This window comes from Balaenoptera physalus (assembly GCF_965194825.1).
Source record: "Balaenoptera physalus genome assembly, chromosome: 2".
NCBI lineage: Eukaryota > Metazoa > Chordata > Mammalia > Artiodactyla > Balaenopteridae > Balaenoptera > Balaenoptera physalus.
In genome coordinates this window covers 35,601,100-35,619,703 of record NC_138883.1, presented here as the reverse complement: position 1 = coordinate 35,619,703, position 18,604 = coordinate 35,601,100, and the positions used below count along the sequence as shown (strand labels likewise).

Here is an 18,604-nt window from a genome sequence, read left to right as displayed (position 1 = left end):
ACTATTTATATGTTTTTCTCACACTAATAAAATATTTTTATTGTTTTATATATGACATCAAAAATATTATTTTTTGCAATGAGTTTATATTCTTACTCATGTACCACTGTCACCCCTGTCGCATTTTTTTAATTGTAGTAAAATACATATAAAATTTACTGTTTTAACCATTCTGGCAATATGGTTTTTGCTATCAAGTGTGTAAGGAAAGTGTTCAAACTATGTGCATTTAATACTATAGATCTATGTGCATTGGACATTGTGGATCTGTCTAATTAAGTACCAAAAGTTCAAAAAGTAGGAAACTAAATCAAAAAGAGAGTGTACCCTTTGGGAAACTGGCAATCAGAACATGGTAGCGACTTGGCAGCAAGTTCTAGGTCAGTGTTTCCCAAACATGTTTGATTATAATGTGGTGATGAAAAATCAACAGCTCATAAAATATAATAAGCATCTGGATTAAAGTAGACAGTAAAAAAATGGTCTCTGAGAAAATGTAAATGCTATTAGACATAATCAAAATTTTATCCATAACACAAATGTGCGTAATACAGGCTGAAGATCATGGGAAATTCAACATACGTTGCTGTTTAGATTAAGTTGGTAAAATGGTCAAATCTGACTCTGCATTAATTAACAAATTGAACACCAGTCAATTATGCTTCAGGGGACATATGCAACTTTCTTTGCTCTTAGAATTGCCCACCATATCTTGAAGACAGACTTTTGCATACTAAGAGCAACAGAAATATGCTTAGTATTTTCCTCACATATATTTTTGAAACGCACTTTTGAAGAAAATATTGCTCCCACCAGGTTTTGGGGTTTGTTTTTGTTTTTGCTGAACCTATTAATATCTTAGGACAGTTTGGGAACACTCTTTTATCTGCCATGCGAAGCTATAAAGGATTAATGAAAAAGGCTTTGGTCATGTGTGGCGCCTCACCTTATTTTTTCAAAAGGTTTTATGAACACTGAGAATACCTTCCAACTTATGTGGCTATAAGTGATCTCCCCTACTTATTTACCAGGTTGGGACATTACAGAAAGCTAAGATGATCAGTTAATTAATTAAAGTGTTCCTTCTTTAGATTATAAACTTGGAGAGACAAGGAGAGAATCAGCTCCTGGTTTATATCCCTAATCAGCTCCTTATTTAAAGCATCTAGTATGTTACCTTTCAACATCTGTGAAAAAGAGGCAGTATGGCCTAGTCAGACACACCTGAATTCAAATTCTAACTCAACCTCTTAATAGCTGAGCGACCATGGGCAAATTCGTTAATCTCAGGATTTGTTAATCCTGTATTATATGATGGTGACAACTCGTTCCACTATTGCTGTGAAAAGTAAGTGAGATAAATATAATGTGTCCAGTACAAAACTTGGGCACACAACAGAGACTCAACAAATGTAAGGTCCTTTCCCTTACTTTATATATATTCTTCATACCAGAGTCAATCCGAAAAAAAATTATAAAGTGAAGCCCCCTTGCGCTTTCCCTTTTAGTACCCAAAGACATTTTCACTTGTGGTGGGTTGATTTGGACTAAGGTATAATTCCTGGATGTTTAAATTCCCTCTTTTGTCATTACAGTTAATTGGTTGAAAAAGTTGGTGACCTTTAAGGTTTCCTTCAGCACAGGAATTCTTTCAGCTCATCATTCCCCTCCTCTCCTCCCTACCAAATTTCTACTTAATCTGATAAACTAGGCATCAGGGGAAACCTACTGCATATTGCCCAAGGCTTCCAGAGGCAATTTACTGGGCACAAGCAATTAGCTGTCCTCGGCAACATTGCACAGTAGGCAAAGATTTCCTCCTCCCTCTCCTGCGGTACTCACCCCCATACCTGCAGGATTCCTCAGCTGCCTTCAGCCTGCCAGAGCACTCACACCCACCTACAATTCTGACTTCTACCGGAGCCTCAAGCTCTAAACTTTCCCCCTCCATCCCCCTTTATAATCTTCTATTCTCTCTTTGGAGTTCATCTAAGCTAGGTTATACAAGGTAATCTGATTTAAACTTTTCTGATTGACACCTGCATTTTAAAGACGAATGTGTTCATGGACATATATACACTACCAAATGTAAAATAGATAGGTAGTGGGAAGCAGCGGCATAGCACAGTGAGATCAGCTCAGTGCTTTGTGACCACCTAGAGGGGTGGGATAGGAGGATGGGAGGGAGGCACAAGAGGGAGGGGATATGGGGATATATGTAAATAAAGCTGATTCACTTTGTTATAAAGCAGAAACTAACACACCACTGTAAAGCAATTATACACCAATAAAGATGTTAAAAATAAATTTCTAAGATAAAAAAAAAGAAGAATGCGTTGGCATAAATAGTGAAATGTTTATGGGAAATATTTCTGAACCTTCGAACCGTTAAGATGCCCTTTGCACACTCTAGGCTACCAGATCTTGCTCTACAGTTTTATCTCATTAAAAGAATAGAAGCCATTTCTTATATCCTTGCTTATGAAATATTTCCAATTATTATGATGTTATTTCTTTTGTGTTATGATTCCTACTCATCTGGTGTGAAACTCATAGGATTTAAGCTATATTAAGTAATTCAAGATAGAGTCACAGTGGCCAAAGCGAACTTCTGTATTAGTTGTTTTGAAACGTCTGGTATAGGACTGCAAGTGTCTCTCGGTCTGATAAATAAAGAGTGCTACTTTACATAAGGAATTTGTTTGTTGATGTCCAAGGAAAGATATCACTAGAACAGAAGGAGGAAATGATAGAGACAAGACTCCCTTGGGCGTAACAGTTACACCCTACTGGCAGACTCCTTAAAATGAGACCACTGAGCCCAGTGACTCTTTGCTAGAGGACCTGACTCCATGCTGCTGAGAACTGATGGAGATGGAGGCTGCCAGAGGCTTCCTCTTGGAATGGGTCATTTTCTCTTTTCACTACTTTGACTAACCTGTGTCGTGTGCTAATTGTGTGCAATAGACCAGTGATTCATAAATTGAATATTAGCTACGTTTCCTCCATCTCCAATCCTGTGATTCCTACCTGGCCTTACCACTGGGCCCTATGTCAAAACACCAATCCCTGTGATAAATTAACCAATGCCAGTAGAGTTCTTAGAAAACATGCAAGTCTCAGTGACTTCTTATTCATACTGCCCTTCAATCTGTAATGCCTCACCATCCTTCCTCCATCTATATAAAATCAGGGGTCTCAAGTTGGTGGCCTAGGATTTCTGTAGGGCCCTGGATATGTTTTGTTTGGCTGTTTCATTGGGCCTATAATAGGTAATGAAGCACATATTATTCTTACCCAGCAACATAAACAGCTCAGCACCTATTGTGTTGTATCTAGTCTACTTCATATTTTATGTTAACTGCACAGGTACTTGAGTTTGTCAACCCCCTACTCATCCTTCAAGACCTCTCATCATAAAATCATCTTTTCCATGAAGATTTGAGAATCAATCCTTTGCATATTTACAGCAAGTTAGTTGCTAGTTGCATTAAGTTATACTGCCTAGTCTTATGCAGGGGCTCTGAATAAAATAGTTGACTGCAAATGCAACCCAGTGGAGTAGATGTCATGGTGGAGATTTCAGAATGTGGCATCCAGGAAGCAAGAGGTATTTTGAGGCTGACTGAGCTTTTCTGTGCCCTTAAATTGCCCAGTGTAGGATGCTAACTCCTTTACATCTAGGAATGTCTAGTACAGCCACTAGTACCTTCTAGTGGCTCTGGAGGCAGTACTTATCCTTATATCCTATATACACCATGTCAATATTTATACAAATTTCATTTGAATTATGGAACATCACTTTTCCCTCCCTCTCATGCATAAACTGAACTATTTGGACTACAGCCAGGACCCACTCCTTTGTTACCTTTCTGCTCCTCTAAGCAAAATAAGCAAAAGCAGCACATCCTGCCCTCAATTCCCTCCATTGTCATGACTCTCCCAAGAGGATAAACATAATAATGATGAAAGTAATCACCCATTTTTTTAAAAAAGGCATAAGTCTAGTGTCTTGGAGCTTTTCTATGGGCCTACCATATAAGATCCATTCTCCTGGTATTTTGGTAACTGAAGCTCCTTGGACTGGAGATTGAAAGGACATAATATTATTCTAAACCTTATTCTTTTGCAAACAACCTAATGGCAAAATTCCAGCATAATAATACTGGACATTTACATAATGCCCTTTTCACAGGCATTCATAGTGCTTTGCAAAATTTTTATGCATTTTTTAAATATTAGATAAGAAAAGAGGGGAAGATGATTGATTTTTGATGGGGAAAGAGGGATAGGTAAAGCCTGGGGAAAAAAAAGTGTGAAACAGAAAGCTTAACAGTGGATTCCTGACTCTGAACCTAATGTTTGTTCTCTCCAATATCCTTCTAATGGCAAAGGATTTTTTTTCTTTTCTTGAGTCTGCTATTCAATAGCACCAAGTGAATATTGAAAAGCAAAAGAAGAACATTAAAGTGGCCCTTAGAATTGGACACAGACAAGAGACATGTTTAGAAGGCAAGGTTTATTAAAAACAGGTTCCAAATAAGCCTATTTTTATGAATTAAGAAACCAATAGCAAGTCAAATTAGGAGAAAATATTAAATACCCACAAAACAAGCTATATCTTTGTGTACCCTAATGATGGAAGATATAGGAAATTGTTAGCTAAAAAAAGACCAGACTATCCTTAAATAACTTAGAGATAAGCAATAATAAATTATAATCCATCTGATAAATTTCTCAAAACAAAAATACATCCAGCTTGGACTCACTGGGGATTTTTCAGAATACTAGATTTAGAAGAGAAAAAACAGTACCTGAAATAGAAAAGCGGGGCGGAGGGGGGAGGCAAGGAATATATAGAGTGATTAAATTCTGAGCCTGATTAAAAAAAAAAAAAAACAGTAAAAAGAACTAGTGATGTCATAATAACCCTAAGGATTTAAAAAGAGTTTCCTCAAATATATCTGGGGGATAAGAAACACTGGAGAGAAAATAGGCCCATTAATAAATGACAGATGAGAGGAAATGAGATTTTGAAATAGTTGGGTTACTGAACTGCTTTTTTTTTTTAATATAAATTTATTTATTTTATTTATTTATTTTTGGCTGTGTTGGGTCTTCGTTGCTGCGCTCGGGCTTGCTCTAGTTGCGGTGAGCAGGAGCTACTCTTCACTGTGGTACGCGTCCTTCTCACTGCGGTGGCTTCTCTTTGTTGCGGAGCACGGGCTCTAGGCATGTGGGCTCAGTAGTTGTGGCACAGGGGCTCAGTAGTTGTGGCTCACGGGCTCTAGAGCGCGGGCTCAGTAGTTGTGGTGCACAGGCTTAGTTGCTCCATGGCATGTGGGATCTTCCCAGACCAGGGCTGGAACCCAGGTCCCCTGCATTGGCAGCCAGATTCTTAACCACTGTGCCACCAGGGAAATCCCTGAACTGATTTTTTTTAAAAAATAGATCTTTTAACAAGAAAAACAAAAAAGGGGGATAAGGACAGAGAAGGAACAAGACCTGTCAGCAGAATGCTGATAAATAGCAAGCAAGGGAATTCAGTCCTTGCAAAAAATAAGGATTTTCCAAATCAGCAAACTTGGAGGATATGCCTTCTACTGGGGATAAGAAAGAATTGAGTAGTTTATATTCTGAAGCACATTTTCTCTTGCATCTTCTTCTAGCCAGGATGATCAAACCATATTATCAACCCCAGAAACTACTTTGACTTCATGCAAATCACCTGCATTGCGTTCTCACTTCTAATGTCCTCAGGTAATCTCACATGCTTTTAACTAACTTAATTATCTGCTTGTGCCAAGCACTGTATTAGGTACTGCAAATACAAAGACAAACATTAGCACCTATTCTAATTCATCCAATTTACCCTGGGCCCCTCAGTTTTGTTCAGGACTCCATCTGCCTTTCAACATGCACACATACATGCACAGGCATACGCACATCAACCTAAAAGCATACAAGTTAATACCTTTTTTTCCTTTATATGACGTTTACTTATCTTCATTCCTAAATTGAGGACTCTGGAACTAAATACCCATGACCTTGAACAAGCCAATCATAGCCCCGAAGCTCTAAGAAAGCCAATCAACTTTCTTTTAAAACACATCAACAGTTTTAACTGAAAAAGTAATTAATATGTATGGTTAACATTTCAGACTCTCAAAAGGATCAATATACAATTAAAAGTAAGTATACCCCTCAACCTAAATCAGCAGACCCACCAGAAGTCTCACTATTGAATTACTTATGTAGTAGTCTTCCATATGCTTTTCATATACAAACATAGGTATAGGAATATCTTTTATTTTTTTTAATTCTTTTTTAAATTATTTATTTATTTATTTTTGACTGTGTTGGGTCCCCGTTTCTGTGCGAGGGCTTTCCCTAGCTGGCGGCAACCGGGGGCCACCCTTCATCGCGGTGCGCGGGCCCCTCACTATCGCGGCCTCTCCTGTTGCGGAGCACAGGCTCCAGATGCGCAGGCTCAGCAGTTGTGGCTCACGGGCCCAGTCGCTCCGCGGCACGTGGGATCCTCCCAGACCAGGGCTCGAACCCGTGTCCCCTGCACTAGCAGGCAAACCCTCAACCACTGTGCCACCAGGGAAGCCCCAGGAATATCTTTTTTTAAAGAAAACATAAATGAACTGATTTTAAACCCTGTTCTGCATTTTTGCCTTTTTTTTTTAAGTTATGCTGTATCTTGGGCAGCTTTCCATATCAGCACATAGAGATTTTTTATAATAACTGCATTAAAAAGTAGCTGCATAATATAGTATTTTATTGTAAAGATTACTATAATTTACTTAACAAGCATCCTATGTTACACATATTGATTGCTTCCTCTCTTTTACCATTACAGAAAACTATGTTATATATGCATCTATAAGAAGGAGATAATAATATACTTTTGTGCAGAGTTAATGCAAAAATTAAATGAGATAATTTACGTGAAAGCATCTAGAATGCCTAGCACGTGTTAGGCATTTTTAGTATGTGTTAGTTAAAGGAATGAACTGAATGAGGGAGCAAAGGAACCAACAATACATCCTGTTTTGTTTCTTGTCCAATGTCAGTCTCCACCCACTAGAATGAAAGCTTTATGAAAGTAGGGATCAATCATGTCTGTCTTTGGTCACCGCTGAATCCCTATAACTTAGAATAGTGCCGTGCGTATAGTAAATGTTTAAATAAGTAATTGATTAATGAGTGGGTATCATCAGCCATCATTCTTACTTTCCTGTGACTCAGTTTTAACTTCAAGATAAAAGGGCCAATTTAAGATGAAATACAGCACAGCCTTCTTTCAAGCGAGATTATTTGTAATTTGATTCTGAGAAAAGTTAAAAAGCAAGGCCACTCCCAGATGGGTGTGGGACCCTAGCAACTCAAACTCTCCTGCCTGCCCACACTAATCTCACTTGGAAGGAGTTTACACTGTCAGCAACCTTCATAAGCCTCTTGGGATATCATTATAGGCAGAAATTTTGAAAGTGATTTTAATTACATGCAGAAAAGAGGAATAGGTGCCACACCTACACGGCCCTGCCTCCAAGTGTGAGGCCTGGGGTGACTACCCTAGTTGCCCTACCCAAGGGATGAACCTGTTAAAGACGGCCATCCTTTGTGAATTAATCACTGTTTTCAAATGTAGATCAAAGTCCAGTCAAAGATTTCTTTATAATAACATTATGCTCACTAGGATTGCTTTCTTAATTTGGAGAGGAAGATTTGGAGAAATGTCTCAACTCTGGGTGCACCATGGGAATATAGTCCATACAGGAATATCACCCTTCCCGTGTGTTGCCAAAAGAAAAAAAATTGACAACCACTGGTCTAGAATAGGGCTTTTTAACTCACGTGAGAAAAAGCTGGTCAGATTTCTAGAGCCATGTAATTGCATATATGGGACAAGCAAAGTCTTAAGTTTGGGAATGATGTTATAACAATAAATTACGTCGGGCCTCCCTTGGCTCATTCTGAACTTGATCTCATGTTCAGAAACAAACAGCTGGGAAGACACAAAGTAATTATTAGTGTAATACTGTACTGTCTTCACTCTTTACTTCTCGAGTGGAGAAATATGCACCCCAAAGTAGAGAGTGCATCCTGAAGGCAGAGCAAGAATCTTTCAAGTGCTTTCTCCATTGCTCTCCCTTTCCATAACCTCACACGGATGGCAGCTGCTCCCAAAAACATTCACTCTCAATTCCCAACTTCTCTAAAACTCTACTCGACACCTAGACTATGAGTTTATCTCTCTTCTCCCCACCTCCTTGATGGCATTATCAGTCAATCTGCTCTGTCCTGTACTCACATGGTACATAGTTTTCCCTTCTTGACTTCAATGCTGGTTGAAACAGATACCATTTATTGTCAGAAGTATCTCCAAGTGACTTGAAGGGTTTTTGTTTGTTATGTTTTTAAATTTTATATTATTTTTTTCTAAATATAGATGTTTCAATATTTTCTTCCTTTTTCTTCATTCTTTCTATTTTTTAAATTAGAATATATTGATTCTATAAAAGAAAGAAGTTTTTAATTTAAAAGTTTCTTCTACATGCCCACTAGAGAAACTTTGGAAAGTCCAGAAAAATAGAGGAAAAATATAATCACTGAGAGAACCTGAATTTTAGTGTATCTTCTTCAGTCTTCTAAACACACACATGTATATGCACACACATATAGACTATGCTGTTCTGTATTCTTTATTTCATATTGTATTTTGAGTATTTTCTCTTTTTATTAAATATCTTTCAGAGTAAGATTTCTATGGCTCATTGCATTCTGTTGTATGGATATATCATAATTTATTCATCCATTCCCCTGTTGTTAGAAATTTAGATTGTTTCCAATTTTTCATGACTTTATAATGAATGTTCATTATAAATTAATGATTTAATTAATTAATCTTTGAATCTATGATATTTCCTTAAAATAGATCACTAAAAATTAGAATTCCTGAGCCAAAAACTATAAACATTTCTTAAAAGTTTATGAGAGTTTTAGAAGTTTATGAAAATGTCAACTGTACCACAAAGTAGAGAGACCAGTATAATGAATTTCCCCATACACATCACCCCACTGTCAACATTTATCAAAATTTTTGCAACATCTTTATTTTTAAGATTATTGATATGCAGTATATTGTCTAATCACTTTTCAGAAGTCTGCCAATTGTCACTCTCACCAGCACTGTGAAGCTCCCACAAGTACTCTAACCAGTGTTGAGTATTTTCAGCATCTAATTTCTGCTGGTTAATTTGGTCAGTTATTTCAAACCTATCTTGTCAGAATCTGGCACTACATTGTCTCAGAGTCCAGTTCAGATCCTTTGAGAATTCATTTCATCCCACGAAACAATTTCTATTTTTCAAGATTGCCTTCCTATCTTCAGTCGAGCAGAGGAACTCAGACTTCATCTGACAGTCCTTCAACCTCTGGAAGATGGACGTAGCAGCAGCTCCCTCTCGATGAGACTATCCTTCGTGTACCTGGGCAGTACAACTGATCATCCCATTACTCATCAGGACTCACTGTGAGTAATGATGATTGAAGGTTGTTGGCAGCTTTTAATCTCATACTAACAGTTTCCATATGTCAGCCTTCTTCAAGGTCTGCATCTTTGCTGAACAGACTAAAATTTAGAATATGTAATTAAACATGACTTATTATATGCATTATCAGAACTAGGTTGGTCTATTTATAGAGAAATTGAATATCTCACTAGCTTAATACTTTTATTTGCGGCTAGATGTTCACAAGCAAAGTTATTATTATTGTTGTTATTGTTATTGCATAAATAATATAATGGCTCTGTGTTGTACTGGAAAGATCACTAAATTGGGAATAAAGAGTCAAAGTGTAGACTTGACTGTGCAATTAATTAGTTAGGTTAGGTTAGTTTTAAAATCACTCAAGATTTAATTTTGCTCTACTTTACTAAAAGCCCTTACAGTTCTAAAATTCCACAACTTGAGAATGTCTTAATATAATTCCTTACCCATTTGTTATTTTAAAATGCATTTTAAAAGATGATAGATAGCATAGTAGGTATTATTACTTATCTGTAGGAGTAAGGTAAGTCACCCAGTGGTGTGCTGCTGATAAATGTTTAACAACAGGCTTTCTTGGGGCGGGGTGGGGGGGAAAGCCCTGTTATGTATCACTGGCCTAGTCCCATAGTGTAAATAGTCCCATCATAGGTGATGTAAAGCTACCAGCTTGAGTAACTGACAGCAGAATTGGGAAGAGATAGGCACAGTTGTCTCACCAGCCAGGGTGAGCTGGCTCTGGCACACCACTGACCCTGCATTTATGTGGTATTCCAGGTAGACTCCATTAAGCTGCAAGCAACAGGAATTCTAGCTATCAGTGGCTTAAACAACAAAAGCACTTAATTTTTCATGCCCTAAGAAGTCTGAAGGTAAGTGGTTCAAAGATTGCTTTAGCAGTTCTACCTTGTCAGGGTGTTGGGTTAGTTTCTTTATAATTCTCTTGGTCTTCTACATCATTGAAAATGGCTACAGTACCTCCAAGCATCCAAAGTAAGAAAGAAAACATAGAGTAAATATAGTTTTTCCTTTTTTTAATCTCCTTTATTAGAGAGGACAAATTTTGCCTAGAAACCCCAGCAGCCTTCCCCTTAAGTTTTGTTAGCCAGCACTGAATCACATGTCCATACTTAAACCTATCATTGGCAAAGAGGATCTGACCAGCTGTGATTCCAACCCTGGGACTAGACACAAGGAAGAAAGAGGAAGTAACATTAATATAGGCAAACAATGATGTCTGCTACACACAAAAAGATTTCAAGCTGAAAAATGCTGATGTTTTCAACTATCAATTCAATTTGATAATTATTGAATCTGTTCAATGGGCAAGACAAAAAATGTATCTGTCTCCCTTTCATCATGATCACATGCTCATGAAGAGCTTTATAGAGTACTTCCCAGAAGAGCCATTAATATATTCACCCTTTTTAAGCTTTTTTATGTTCCTAGGTCAGTATTATTTTTAAATGCCCATCCATGCCATAACTTAAGTTCCAAACAACTTTTACTTAATTAATGTGAACCTCTTAAATGAAACTTTGTGACCATATGGACACAGGAGTAAACAGTCCTTAATGAATTAAAAAATGTAGAGTTAGCATCTATTTCAGAACTTTTATTGTTATGATACATTACTATGTAATACACTTCATTTTCTTTTTAGTAAATGCTGCTTGGTTTACAGATAAGTTTATAATACATGTACCCAAGTAATAACACTTCTTTATTTAAAATGATTCTATAGTTCAGAAATAATGTTTTATTTGATGCCTCATTTTGTAACATTCAGAAAGTTTGCTACAGTGCACTCACACTAAAATTGGAAAGGGAGTCTGACTTGGTATCTTAAACAAGTCTCTGAATAAAATTTTTTGTGCATGCAAAATAGCAGCTTATGAAGCCAGAAGATTTTCAGTGTTGTCACCCAGGACTACACAGCCTTTTAAAAAATACAATCCCTGCTCAGATTTTGTTTCTTTCTGTTTCCTAATTATCATTTATAATCCTTTATTTATTTGCAAGTGCAAATGAAAAAACAGAAAAAATGCCACAATGTAGAAGAAAGGCTTAATAACATGATAAATATCATCTCTTATTTTTAGTATTTGATTATTGAAGCAGTATAGGTGACGAGGGTACATAATTTGGTATTTTTATTTTGTAGTGCCTAAAATTATACATGGTTATTATTAAATTTTTAAAAATTCAGTAGAGGGATACTTTAGGTTGTTTGGTTTTTTTCAGTTGAGGTAGCATATGAGCCTATACAAACAGCTAAACAAGAATCAGAGAATTCTGTGCTCAGTCTGGACTACTGAGCCTACTTTTGATTCTGGCTATGCAATATGACTAGATTGTCTAATTTGAGATGCATTATATACCCCCAACCCTTTACAAATATTACATTTTATCTTTGTAATACTTTTTTATGTCCCCCGTAATGCCTAACAATAAATGTCAAAAAATATCTGTTGTTTTGGGGGTTTGGTTTTCATTTTATTTTGAAGAGTGTTGCCTCTGTCATTCACTCTCTGACATAGTGAATCTAAACCTATCAAATTAGGAAATGAGATCAAATTTGCATTTCATATAATTTAAGCAAAACTCTGCTTAAATTACCTGGATCTAAATGCCTTCTTTAAAAGTGATCATTTCAATGCAAGAAAAAGAGAGAGAAAGGAAGAAAGAAACAAAGAAACAAAGAAAGAAAAAAAGAAAGAAAGAAAGAAAGGGAGAGAGAGAGGGAGGGAGGGAGGGAGGGAAGGAGGAAGGAAGGTAGGAAGGAAGGAAGGAGGAAAGGAAGGAAGGAAGGAAGGAAGGAGGAAAGGAAGGAAGGAAGGAAGGAGGAAAGGAAGGAAGGAAGGAAGGGAGGAAGGAAGGAAGGAAGAGAGGGAGGAAGGAAGGAAGGAAGAGAGGGAGAAAAACTTAGAAATTACAGAAAACAATTGATTTATCTTGAATTGGGGTTTCAAAATGGCAGTCTGCAGGCCAAACAAACCCCATAAATATGTTGTTTGGTTCATGCAACATTTAAAAGTCAAGAGGTTACATAAAAATTCGGATTTCCATTTTCTCTTGAAAGTCATTAAGAACTGGCAGGACTGGGTCTGCATTTTCAGCTGTAGCTGAGTGGTGGCTCCCATCCCCACACTCACTGTAGATGAGGCCTCTGCTGCCCCCTATCCCCACGCAGTCCCCACCATGAGCTCCAAGTATACGCTTAGCACCCATACACCCCAGCTTCTCTAACCCAGGAGGCAAGTGGGGGCTGCCCTCATCCCCACCCGTTGCCAGGCCTTGCACTGGACGGACCTAATTGCCAACATGGGACATCTTTTTCTAATTTACAAAAGGAGACCCATGGCTAGCAGCCCTTGCAGGATCTTGGTCTATGCCTGGAAAGTCCTAAGAGCAAGGATTTTCTCTTCTTTGTCTCATCTGACTTTGTAACCCTAAGGTTGGGCAGGTCTAGGACATATAACAGGATTTTAAAAATATTGAACAAATAAATAATTCTTGAATACATACCTCTACCTTCTACCCTCTACCAAACATTATTTTCAAGGACTCCTAAAAATTTTAAGGTATATTTGGAGGACTATTGGCACCTTCATAGTCACCTGCCTGTGGGATCTGGACCTCTTTAAGGTGAATTTTGTGGACATTGTATCCTTCTTATTGACTGATTAGACTGCTCCATATTAAGAGATTCTACTTTTCCTGTTTGTTATGTACTATAATTCCCCAGTGGAACTGAAGCCTGGGCACCCAGGTAGTACCCTAAGTCCATCTAGTTTGTCCTACCCACCCCTCATTTTTCCAACCGTGCACCTGAAGTCCCAGTATGCCTTACCACTGAGTACACCCAAAATGTAACAGTAAATTTCATCAATCCATTTTCTACTTCCATAAGCAAAGCAAACTTCCTTTACAGATGTATAAACACACACACACTCAAACACACACACAGATGAATAAAACTAGAAAATATTTTGGTTCCAATGTATTGTATCCATATATATTTAAAGTATATACAAAAGAATAGTTTTTTGCTATTTGTTTACTGATTTATTTGTTTACAGATTTACTTCTGTAGAAAGGATCTGAGGTGATTTATTAAAATAATAAAAAAGGGGAAAAGTCATTTAAAAAATCAGGACCAAAAAAATATTAATTACGTTAGAAGATCATAAGCAGGGGTTAGGACCCAAATGTCCAAAGTCACAAAATTATCTCTGAGATTCCTAGTAAACCAGACGAAAAGAAAAACAAAACCAGTTTATTGACTTATCCCTAAGAAAAACTACATACCAATAGTTCTCTGAAGAGGCAACACTTTCTTTGGTACCCAATTCTGAGTGAAATTTGTGATGTGTGGTCACCTGTGGGCAGCAGTGGTGGCCGGGAAGAATAGGTGAGAGAATGATGTCTTGGATAATCTTCTTTACAAATGCAGGAAGTCTTCATAAAATTTTCTCAAGGCCTCCCAAGTGAAAGGTGAAGGTGTGACACAAAATATGACTCAGAGGAGGCAGGCAATTCTACAGATGGCCCAGAAAAAATCGATTCAAGCAAGCAGCTTTCTGCTGATGCATTGTGATCTGAGAAGAAAACTTGAAGTGGTATTGCTCAAAGGCCAATCCACAAATGACATATCAAAATCACCAGAGAGTGCTTGTTAAAACTGTACTTTCTCCAGATATACAGAGTAGGGATCTCTGGGGGATGAGCCCGGAAATTTGCAGCTTTTACAAATTTCCTGGGGGATTCTTAAATACATTAGAGTCAAGAACCACTGCCCTGGAACGGTGGTCTTTAGACTTATTATTTTTTGCTTGTCTATTCTAAAAGAATTTTGAAACACTAGGAAACTAGGTATCATTTCACATGTTTTTAGATTGACATCTAAACTTTTTTATTGTAAGTTAAAGTGGTTAAAAAAATACAATTTCTGATGTAATATTGATGTTTTCAAATAAATCTCTTATGTCACTTTAAAATGTATACAATTAATCTTAAAAACCCATATGCAATAAAATGAACAAGCTCTTCTTTAGCAGTGAAAATTTTTACATTTCTGGGGCTTCCCTGGTGGCGCAGGCGTTAAGAATCCGCCTGCCAATTCAGGGAACATGGGTTCAAGCCCTGGTCTGGGAAGATCCCACATGCCGCTGTGCAACTAAGCTTGTGCGCCACAACTACTGAGCCCGCGAGCCACAACTACTGAAGCCCCTGTGCCTAGAGCCCATGCTCCACAACAAGAGAAACCACCGCAGTGAGAAGCCTGTGCACCGCAACAAAGAGTAGCCCCCGCTCGCCGCAACTAGAGAAAAGCCCATGTGCAGCAATGAAGACCCAAAAACAGCCAATAAATAAATAAATAATAAATTCTTTAAAAAAAAACAATTTTTTGTACATTTTCTCCTTTTTGTCCTTGAACTCAAATTTCCATCCCATTTTCCCCACAGAATTTTATTCAAATGTAATGTATTTTATGCTTGAAGTCTTTTTTTATCATCCTATCATTCTTCTCTGCAAAATATGTATGTACATTGAAATTCTATTTTTTTTATTTCATGTGACCTTAAGTTTCTAAATGTTAAAATTTCTTCAGAATTGCATTAGCATTATAACTATTAGTAAGTAGTACACATTGACAAAAAATAGACATTTTCATAATAATTTTTAATTATAATGAATTATTTTAGAAATGCTTCTATTAATTTGATGGGTAGACTGTTTTACCCCCTATTTAATTCTTGTATTAATAGGTTAATATTATTTATAGCTAGAATAAGACAGACTTCAGCATCAATTTTATTCATATTTTTTGCTTTACATAAAATACTCACTTAGAAAAATTGTTTACACAAGGTAAACAGGAGTGGAAGGTGTTTTGTTATAGCAGTGTCACTCAGATCTTTGAAATCCTTCTGAATTATAAGCCAAAACCCATATAGTAATTTATCATCAAAATTTATATTTAATAAATTTAAGCTGAAAATTTGATTAGGTCATCCTTCAATTTTGTTGAAAGCAAAGAATTGGAAACCACATGACCTGCAAAAGAATTTGTAATCCAGTCATTAATAATCATTCACTCTCTTTAACCCCAACACCAACCTTGTAGTGAGTATAATGCCCTAGAGGTTTTTACACACCCCCCAAAGCACACCACTGAAGTAAGATAAGTCACTGAAGTAAGATTTCAGGTGATTGAAAGGTATTCCATTTTAACAAGTGTAAAAGTGTGATTAGGAAAGGGGGGACAGGAAAAGCCACCAAGGGACATTTTCAGGCAGATCCACTTCGGTAAAAGAGTACTTGTGGAAACCGAGGATCCAGCAAGATCCTCTGAAAACTACCCTTGTTCCCACATTTCTTAAAAAGTCTTTGTGAAAGTTCAAATACCTCAGTTTGAAGACCATTGTACTAAGCATCTGGACACATTGAGAGAATACTTTCAAAAAGTCCTCAACAATAACAGAGAATTTAAGAGTTCCAAAATTTAATCTCCATCTTCTTAACTACCCGGATTCACTCCAAATGTAGGTGCACTCTAGCCTGGGACAGCTATAGCACAGATTAAAGTGAAGCAGACCACAAAACGGTCATAACAGACAACACAGGGAGATGTGGGAGATCTTCAAGAGCCTACAATTTTTGCTATTATGATTTTGCCAGCACATCTCTCCTTATTTTAGTTAATGGAATTCTTAAAATCTCCTCAGGGGTTGAACTGGCTCTGGGTCAGAAAGGACCAGAAGGTCCTCATGTTTCTTCACTGAGGAATTCTGTAATTTTATTGCTACAACCAAGGCTGAGTGTGAGGAGGATAGGAAAACTTTTTTTTTTTTTTTGCTTTAATATGAAAATCATTGCCTCTACTCTTGGAGACCTGGCTTAATTAAACTAATCTGATTTTCTACTGGTAAAACTAACAAAAATGCTATTGCTCTGAGTTCTCTAATTATAGAGCAATCACACTTTCTCTTAACAGATACTAAAATCAAATGCTATAACGTTGGGTGAGTTCATTGTGAATAGCTTGTTATAAGGTCTATTTTGAGGTACCACATGAATTTCAGTGAATATTATGCAGTGACAGGAAGAAACAGAAAGCTTACTGCAGAAAAAAAAATTATGAATTGCTACTAAAATTTATCTAAACAGTGATGAGGTTCTACAAGTTATTTCGTAAGAAGTATGTTTGCTAACCATAAACTCTTGTTCTTCCATCCCAAACTCCTTAAATTCAACCCCTTCTCAATCTCCCCTCTTAGCTACCCCCTTCTTCATTCTTTTCCCTGCATCGCCTGAATGAGATGATCAGCCTTTTGATGGATACTCTCACCAGTACTCTCAGTATCATTACTCCCTTGAACTTCTGCACATCCGTTCTGCCAAGTCGCAGCTCAGAATCAAACAACCATCTGCTCTCTCTACTACTGCTTCTAGTTTGCCAAGTACTGCTGGAGAAATTGCATGACTGCTGATTCATGCCATGGCAGATCAGCAATTCCCAAATTACCTTGACCCTTAGCACTACTTGGCAATCCTTTCACTCTTGCCTGGTTGGCTTCCTTTTCCACTGCTCAAGTGCTATTCCAAACCTCAAGTTATTACTCTTCCAAAGTTTCCTACCATGCTTCATGAATCAACAGATGACCTAAATGTCTACTTCAGGAAAAATTAGTGTTCAACTTCTTTCCTTTCCACTTCTAATGTTCGTCTATCTCTTCACCCTCCCTACCTCTGTCCCAGAGATAATGTAGTATGTCAATTATTCCCCTTTCAAAACTGGGGTGTTTGGGTGTTTTGGGGGGGGGTTTAAGCTCTTAAAGTCTGTGTACATTATTACAAGTCAAATATTCTTCTTGGAAGTCATATTCCAAGTTGAAGAAAGAGGCATCAGAATGTTAGGAAATTAAAGGTGCTGATTGGCTATAGAAAAGAGCACATCAGAATAGCAAGTGTTCTACTTTCAATCATTCCCAACCAAGGACTGAAAGGAAGGTGAGTTGGGATTCTGCATGTGCATTTAAAGTTTTAAAATTCTAACATAATTCTGCCAACCAAATGTCACAACAAGAAATTTAAAGAGGTCATGCTTCAGTGATCATTGCCATTTTTGTCCTCTATTTGCTACCACCTGCCAAATCTGCAGTCTAAAAAGCCACAACTAATAATTAGTCCAACTTGTTCCTTCTTTTAAGTGTGTGGAGTTCGCTCACACTCTTTCAATCCAAACTTTTCATGGGAACTCCTAGGGCAACCTATGTGAATTACATTATGTTTCACCTGATATGGCTATTCTAATGTAATGTCATATTACACTAGCTATCATATAAAAATTACAAGTGACACATACATGCTTTAGAAAAAGTATTTGTAGAGACTGCCTAAAGAGAAGTTTTGATGTAGAAGATACTTTATATACCCTTAAAGTGTATATAATTTGGGGAGTTCTCTCTTTCCAAAAAAAGAATACAAAATTATGAATACCAAATGAGGTCCAGGGCCCTTTGGAAGAGGTCTGTGAAAATGAAGGGCTCTGAAGCTTAAGCTTCATTAGGATAGTATAAATCAGCTTTTTTGTATTTGACCTCTTACTTAGGACATTAAACAATACCTAAACCCAAACCATCCAAAAATTCACTAAAATGTAAATACCTGACATGAGCCAAGAACTTCACATATTGTATTTCATTCTTACAAAACACCTTTTAATTTACCATTCTCGTTTTTATAAAAGTGGAAACTGGGACTTAGAGAATATAGTAAGTTGCTCAGTCAGCCCACTTCTCACAGCGAAGCTGAGATTCCAACGAAGATCCGACAAACTAAATCTTGTGTTATTTTCACTACAATACTCTGCCTTTAAGGTTTCCCAAAAGACAAAAGGTTTAAGTCATTTTGGAGAATGCCCCTAGAAAATCCCTGAAAAGGCTCAGTTAATACTTGAAATTAACATGACAATTCACATTTGAGAATGTCATTAAAAATATTGCCCTAAAACTGTGTGTAAAGAGCATAAAAGGGAATCC

At 37.1% G+C, this 18,604-nt stretch overlaps 1 long non-coding RNA gene across 1 annotated transcript in view; it reads right to left on the bottom strand.

Moving 5' to 3' along the window:
* The window catches only part of LOC309655992, a 318,822-nt gene that overhangs the window by 84,376 nt on the left and 215,842 nt on the right, over positions 1-18,604 (bottom strand). The window lies entirely within an intron of this gene.